Genomic DNA, 8,542 nt, shown 5'->3' on the forward strand with positions numbered 1-8,542 from the left:
CAGGTGCCCCTACATTATATTTTTAAAATTTGTATTTGTGAATATATTTCAAAATATGTTATGCAATTTGGATCATTGGAATGATAAAATCTGTTATTCATTTATTTTTCAAATAAGAACAATTTGAGGAAAATGTTTCTTGAATACTATGCTTTGTGTTTGTTTTCTAAAATGTCTTATTTTTGTATAAATTAAAAGTCATTTCAAGCCACATGTGCAATGAAATGTAAATAGACACGACACGAGATGTTTCACTCTCTGGAAGAAAATTATTAATTTCTTCCCAGTGTTTACTCTGCATACATTTTATTTCAACCAGCTGCTTTTCAAACTCTTCATTTAAACCAATTTGGCAACTAATTTCACAGTTCTGTTTTTTTTTTCCTATCAGGCAATAGATGTGGACTCTTTTTTTTTTTTTAATTCCAGTATAATTAATGTACAGCTTTATATTAGTTTCAGATATGCAATATAATGATTCATCAGTTCTATATCTATTACATATTACATATCTATTACAGATTTTTGATTTGTGGTTACCATTAGGTAGATATATAACTCCCATGCATATTACAATCTCTTTTAAGTTGATGGTCCCTGAAATTTAAACCCATTCTAAAAGAATTAACTTTTTACTCCCCCCCCCCACATTTTATGTATACGATGTCATACTTTACATCATTTTATTTTGTCAGTCCCTTGACTGGTTTTCATAGCTATAATTGATTTTACTGCTTTTGTGTTTTAACCTTTATACTGGTTTTATAAGTGATTTATCTACTACTTTTATTATGTTTGTATTTACCTGTGAAATTTTTTCTTTTCTAATTTTCTTATTTCTGATTATGGCCTTTTCTTTGCACTCAAACAATTCTCTTTAACGTTTCTTATCAGCCTGGTTCAGTGGTGATGCACTCCTTTAAATTTTGTTTTTCTTAGAAACTCTGTATCTCCTTATGTTGTGAATGATAGCCTTGCTGGGTAGAATATTCTTGGTTACAAGTTTCTTCCTGTCAGCACTTTGAATACATCATGCTACTGTCTTCTGGCCTGCAAAGTTTCTGCTGATAAATCAGCTGGTAGCCTTCTGGGGTTTCTGTTGTGTATTTTCTTTATTCTCGCTGCTTTTAATATACTCTCTTTATCACTAATTTTTGTCATCTTAATTATTTATGTGTTTTGATTGGACTTCCTTGGGTTTATTTTGTTGTGGACTCTCTGTACCTCCTAGATTCAGATATCTGTTTCCTTCCCCAAATTAGGGAAGTGTTCAGCTATTATGTCTTCAAATAAATTTTCTTCCGCTTCTCTCTCTCTTCTTCTGGGATCCCTATAATGTGAATGTTATTATACCTGATGATGCACTGAGTTCCCTTAACCTATTCTCATTTTTTTTCCCTGAAAATCCACTTTATTTTCCGTGCTGTGGTTAGATCCAGTTAGTCTGATCAGTTTTCTGCATGTCTAATAATTTATCAAAATAAGTTTTCCCACAAGACTCTTCCATCAATTCTGAAAGCCCTGGTCTGACAACATACCCAAATAAAGCTCTTGAGAATCACCTCTTAAAATTTGGAAGAAACTGCGTCAAGTCTTTTCTGTACCTATTCTCATTTTTTAAAAATTATTCTTTTTCTTTTTGCTGTTCAGCCTGTTTGTTTTCCACCACTTTGTCTTCCAGATCACTGATCCATTCTTTTGCTTCCTCTAATCTATTATTAATTCCCTCAAGGGTTTTTGTAATTCCAGCTATTGAGTTCTTCATCTCTGATTTATTCATTTTCATATTTTCTATCTCTTTGTCAAAGGTCTCACTGAGATCTTCCACTCTTTTCTCAATCCAGTAATCTTTTTGATCAATACTTTGAATTCTCTATCAGGCCTCTTTCTTGTCTGTTTCATTTACCTCTTTTGCTGTAATTTTGTTCTATTTTTTTCACTTGGGACATATGCTCTGTCTCCTCATTTTGTCTAACTCTCTGTGTTTGTTTCTATGTATTAGAAAGGCCAGCTACATCTGCTCTTGAGAATAGTGTCCTTATGAGGAAGAGGCCCTATAGTGTAATGGCCTTCACCAGAACCAGAACTTTTATGTGTGTTGCATGTGCCCTATTGTTGCATGTGGCTGAGCCATGTTTATTTTCAGTCCAGTCAGCTGCAGTGGCCTACTTTGCTGTTGTGGGCAGGATTTTGTCCCTGTGCTATAATGGAGTCAGTCTGTGGCTTTCCTGGGCTTGTAGTTGGGTCAGACCAGATGCCTGCCCTCATCCTGTTTGCCAGGGATGCAGTAACACCAAACTGAAGGATGCTTTTCCTGTATTGTCTCTGAGAGGCTTTTGTTGATGGGTAGGTCCTGCAGTCAGACCAAATATCTGCCCCCAGTCTGTCTTTTAGGGCTGCAGTGATTCCAAACTATAGAGCTCTCTCCTTGGGCTTCCTCCTGTGGTTTTTTTGTTGATGGGTATGGCCAGTGGTCAGATAAGATGTCTGCCCTTAGGTGACTGCTGGGGTTGCCATCAAACTGGTATGTGTGGTTATCTTTCTCTCTCCCTAGGACAGGAGTCACTTTTAAATGGCACTGGTCACTGTTGTGGCTACTTGTAGAATGAGACGTGTCAGAGCCATTTTGGAGAGACTATGCCAAGTGGTGTGGGCTGGGTGGGGCAAATCCTCCAGAGAATGTGGACAGTCGGTGTTAGCAAACTAGTTGAAGAGTGTTCCTGCTGGTTCCTGCAGGTGTCTGGCTACCTAGGCTGGGGGTGTATAGGGTTGGGGAAGAAATGGCCCCTACCAACTCTTTTGTTTTGAAGAAGTCCCTTTCAGATCCTTGTCCTTTCAGCACATGTTTTGAGATTAGTAAATAAATCTTCCTATAACCCAGATCCAGATGGCTTTTCAAACTTCTCTTTCTGCACTGTATCTCTTTGGGGTTGTTTGTTATGCTATCTCTGTAAGGGTAGGGACTCAGTTTCTTTATCAGCTTTCCCAGAGCTAAGCCCTAGTTTGTAAAGTACCCAGAGTTAAGTCCAGCTGGTTGTGCAAACTCTTGAAGTTAAGTCCCACCAGATTTCAAAGCCAAATGTGTGGGGACTCATCTTCCCAGGGCAGGTCCCCTGTGTCTGGGATTCCTGGTGTGGAGTCTGTTCCTCTCCCTTCCCTGTGCTTGTGGTATCCCTCCCATTTGTGGTTAGTTTCCACCAGAGTTTGGTTCTCTGACCCTCCGGCCCTTTTCTGTGTGGCCTCTTCTCTACGATTAATTGTAGAGTCTGTTCTACCAGTCTTTGGGTCATTTTCTGGATTAGTTGTACTGATGTGGTTATTATCTAGGTATATCCATGGGGCAAGGTAAGCTTAGAATCTTCCTACTCCACCATCTTTCTGGTCTCTGATAAAAGTGTACTCTTAATGAAAAAGTCAGTTTTGATATAAAATATGTAAAGCACTAAATGCTAGAGCTCTCTACTGCTTACTTTTGAATCAGTTTTTAACTTCCTAGTTTTAGACTCTAAAGCTAGGTAGAGCTGAAACCAACACAAGAATTGAAATAATGCCATCAGTAATTGAATAAACTGACCTTTAATTACTAATTATATTTAAAAATACAGATACATTATAGCAGAGTGGTATGATTTACAAGATCCAAACTCAAATGAAGAATATTATCTTCCAAACTGACTGTGATTTACTTTATTTTCCTAAGGGTGCAATCTGCCTTGGGTGTCAAACTAAATAGGAAAGTCAGTCTTTTGACTAAATTTAGAGGAAAAAGTGTGTGTGTGTGTGTGTGTGTGTGTCTGTGTGTGTGTGTGTGTGTGTGTGTGTCTGTGTGTGTCTGTGTGTGTGTGTATATGGTGGGGATAAGGTGCAATTAATAGCCTCACTTTACTTCTTCTGTCTTCTGTCTTTACTAAAAACCTAGTATTTACATTTGGATTTACTGTAGGAAGAAAATAATGCCCTTTTCTCCAGAGCTTTTTTCCCCCAAAATTCTGACATTTTTTTCTTTTTTATGAATCTCCCGAAAAATGGTCTATTTATACTCCCATTTGTGCCTTCAATGCCTTCAAAACGTCCCTACACCCATCCTGTAGATAAGAACTCCCATCATTGATTTAAAGGTGATTAATCTGTTAGGAGTGATGAATACTACTTTTTTGCCACCCTTTTGATTAAAGTATTAAAGAACATAATGGTATCTGGTATCACAAATATTGAATAATCCATAACCCTTAGTGAATATCTCTTTGTCCAGTAGTGCTATTATTTTAATATATTACCAAATAGTATTTGGTAAAATAATATTTAGGAATTTGACTTACTAATTATTGGTATAATTGGCATGAATTGTTCTTTTTCTGCACTATTTCTGACAGATTTGAATGTCTATTAATGATGAATGCGAAAACACACAGTTACATACACAACAAAAAAGATTTTAGATTAATACAAATACAGACACAAAATTTTCTGGTCTCTAGAAAATTTTAATGTAATTCAAATAATTTTATCCTTAATGGTCTCAGTGGATTGACCTTGACACTTTATTTCTTGATTGCCCTTTTGTAAATTTTTTACCCACTTCTTTCAATCTACCCTTTCTATTTTGCTTGGGTTTTCTTTTTTCATATGCTATATTAACTATATATTCTATTGGCATAATACTGTTTTATATGATCAAATGCACATATAATTATATATGTATATTTAATATATTAATAGATTTTTGGATTTTTCAATAAGGAAGCTCTTAGATTTAGCAATTTTATGGTTATATTTTTTATAATGCATGATTATCTGATTCTATTTTTATTTAATTTTGTTTACTTTTAATATTTTTAGTTATTGCTTTATTTATTCAATGAAGTGGTTTTTCAAAAATTCTTGTGCATAGAACTGAAAATGAATTTTTTGATAAAGCCGATTTTAATGTTCATTCTCATTAATAATTCCTTAAAATTATTTTAACTGTATTTAAAATATGTTAGTGCATGTTTCCTGTGGCTGCTGTAACAAATGACCACAAACTTGGTCTCTTAAAACAACAACAACATGTTCGCTGATAATTCTGGCGGGCAGAAGTCAAAAATCATTACTAACTCTGATGAAATCAAGATGTCAGCAGGCCTATGCTCTCTCCAGAAGCTGCGGGGGGGAACCTCTTCCCTGACTCTCCAGCTTCTCGTGGCTAGAGAATATGTTGGTTTGTAGCTGCATTCATTGAATAAAGATGGAGCACATCTTTATACTGTCTTCCTCTCCCTGTTAAATCTCTTCTGCCTTCCTGTACACATCTGATGGCATTTAGGGTCCACCAAAATGATCTAAGATAAACTCCCATCTCAACATCCTTAAAAAATCACCTGCAAAGATTCTCCCTCCCTCTTTATTTTTTTATTTTATTTTTTTTAAGATTTTATTTATTTATTTGACAGAGAGAGAGAACACAAGCAGGCGGAGCAGCAGGCAGAGGGAGAGGGAGACTGCTTCTGAGCCAAAGGCAGACACTTAACCAACTGAACCACCCAGGCACCCCCCACCTTTAAATATAGCAATTTAAGGTAACATTCACAGGTTTCAGGGATTAAGACATGGATATCTATTGGGAATGCATTTTTCAGCTTACTATAAATAAAATAATTTATATATTTTTTCTGAATTTGTTTCTTTATGATCCATCATTTTATTATGGCTTATTTTTAAAAAGATTTTATTTATTTATTTGAAAGAGGGAGAGAGAGAGGCTCAGTGGGGGGCCCCAGAGAGAGAAAGAGAGAGAGGGAGGGAGAATCAGACTCCCCACTGAGTGGGGAGCCCAACGTGGGGCTCAGTCCCAGGACCCTGAGATCATGACCTGAGCTGAAGCAGACACTTAACAGACCGAGCCATCCAGGAACCCCTTATTTTTGCTGGCATATGATGCACATGGAATGGAGATAGAAACTATTTGATTCAAATACCTGTGTCCCTCTTCAGTGTTTAATTATTCTTTTCAAGAGTCCTTACCCAGAGAACCTCAGAATATGTGCACATTTACTGTCTGAATGTGAAACTTCTGCTTTTAGAATTTTGTCACTTTGCTTCAGGCACTTAATTGCTTTATTCAGGTTTTCTCTACTAATATTGACTCCAGTTTCCTTTGTAATCTTGCTGAATTTAAGTACCAGGATCTATTAATATATATTCAAGCTTGATATTTTGTTTGTTTTCCTCTTTGGTCTTGGTCTTTAGAACATAAATTATCAGGAAATTACAAAGCAGCATTGTATTATATTTTAACATAGAGATACAATAGGAACTGAATTATAAAAACAAAAAGATCACCATAAAATTATTTATAAAAGCAAGGAAGGGTAGTATGTGTATTTTAATATATAGAAATTGTTTAAGATTATATTAACTCCATATACTAGATAATTCTATGCTTCTGAAAGTGTGTTTTGTAGATTAATATTTAATTGCATTTAATTGCAAAAGTGATAACAATGTGGTGACAAAGAATAAAACAAGCTATAAAGGAGCAAGAACAAAATAATTTAGTTTTTAAAAATACGTATTTTGAGAAAATTGTAGATTTACAGAATAGTTGAAAAATAGTCAGAAGAGTTCCATATGCCCTTCCCAAAGCTTATATTGCCTCTTACATAACCATGCTACAAAATTAACAAAACTAAAAAAATTATAATGTACACATTCTATGGCATAAAGAAGAAAAAGACAATTTTGATTTCACTGGCTTCCCCCACTAATATTCATATTCTTCTCTTAGATCCAGTCCAGGAGACCACATTGCATTTAGCCATTATGTCTCCTTAATTTTCTCCAATACATTATAATTTCTCATGTTTCCTTGTTTGTCACAACCTTGACACTTTTGATAGTAGCAGGTATTTTATAGACTGTTTCATGACTTGGGTGTGTCTGATGCTTTCTCATGAGCAGTGAGCCTATGGCTCTTTGGGAAGAATACCACAGAAATGACTGCCCTGATCATTGCATCATATCAGGGGGTATGACATCAGTATGATTTACTGGTGATGCTAATTTTGAACACTTGGTTAGAGTGGTGTTTCCCAGATTTCTAAAGTTATTATTTTTACCTTTCCATTCATTTTGTTCCAGCTTAGTTATGTTACATTTTTAAGAATGGACATTGTGCAATTTACATTACTTTAAATGGGTTAAAATTTGAGTTGTATCTCAGCATATGGTCTTTGTTCATGAATGCTCCGTGCGTGTACAATATATATTCTGTTGTTGTATTGGGGTGGAATGTTCCATAAATGTTAATTAGATCAAGTTGGTTGGTAGTGTTTTCCTGGTCATCTATCTCTGGAGTGATTTTCTGTCTAATTGGTCTATTAACTACTGAGAGAGGAGTGTTGAAGTCTCTAATTATATTTGTGGATTTATCTATTTCTTTCTTCATTATCTATCTGGTTTTTTTCTCATTTATTTTAAAGTTCTATTGTATATTACATACATAATTAGGATTGTTATGTTCTTGAGAATTGACCAACATGCAGCGAGCATCTTTATTTTTTTTTAAAGATTTTATTTATTTGTTTATTTATTTGACAGAGAGAGAGACAGCCAGTGAGAGAGGGAACACAAGGGGCGGGGTGGGAGAGGAAGAAGCAGGCTCCCAGCGGAGGAGCCTGATGTGAGGCTCGATCCCAGGACCCTGGGATCACGCCCTGAGCCGAAGGCAGACACTTAATGACTGAGCCACCCAGGCGCCCCTGCAACGAGCTTCTTTAATTCTGACAATATATCCATCTTTATTTCTTGGATTTAAAACACACATTTTGAAATAATCTGCATCTCCCTTAAGTAATGTATGTCTTTGCTTATTTTATAACATCATATTCCCAATTAATCCCTCCCATCCTTTGTGCCATTATTGTCAAACATTTCACTTTTTCAAATGTTACAAGTTTTGCTGCAAAGGTCAGTTTTCTTTTACAGCAATTAAAATTCAAAGATTATATTTTATCTTCATTGGTTCCACTTCATTGGTTCCAAAGAGATGGGTCACCATCTCTTTGTAGAGATCCAAGTTTGCACAAAATTTTACTTTATCTGCCTGAATAAGTTACCCTCCTTTCTTCTTTATGGGCACCTGGTGGTAATCATGTAGGGAAAACCCAAAGGAGTTTGCAACCCCCATATGTCTGCAGAACTCAAAGTTTTCACACCTTTCTATTAACACTTGGTCTTTAGCAATTCATTAAACATTTTTAGCTTAATCATTTTACTGGCTTATATGGCATTGCACAGCATCTGCCCCAAGAAAGCAAATTCTGGGATTTTGTTTCTCCCAGAAAATTTCTGTCTCTTCCCAGGTTTAGGGCTAGTTATTTGCCCTAGGAGGTCATTTTTCTTAAGGCTCCAATAAAAAGGTAATTTGCAATTTTCCCTATATTTATAAGGATGGGAGCAACAATCATTCCATCTCTACATTTCTCATATGAAAGTCCAATAATTTAGTTTTATAAGAAAATACACAGATTATTTATTTATTTATTTATTTATTTATTTATTT

The sequence above is a fragment of the Ursus maritimus genome, unplaced genomic scaffold (assembly GCF_017311325.1).
Source record: "Ursus maritimus isolate PB19 unplaced genomic scaffold, ASM1731132v1 scaffold_15, whole genome shotgun sequence".
Classification (NCBI taxonomy): domain Eukaryota; kingdom Metazoa; phylum Chordata; class Mammalia; order Carnivora; family Ursidae; genus Ursus; species Ursus maritimus.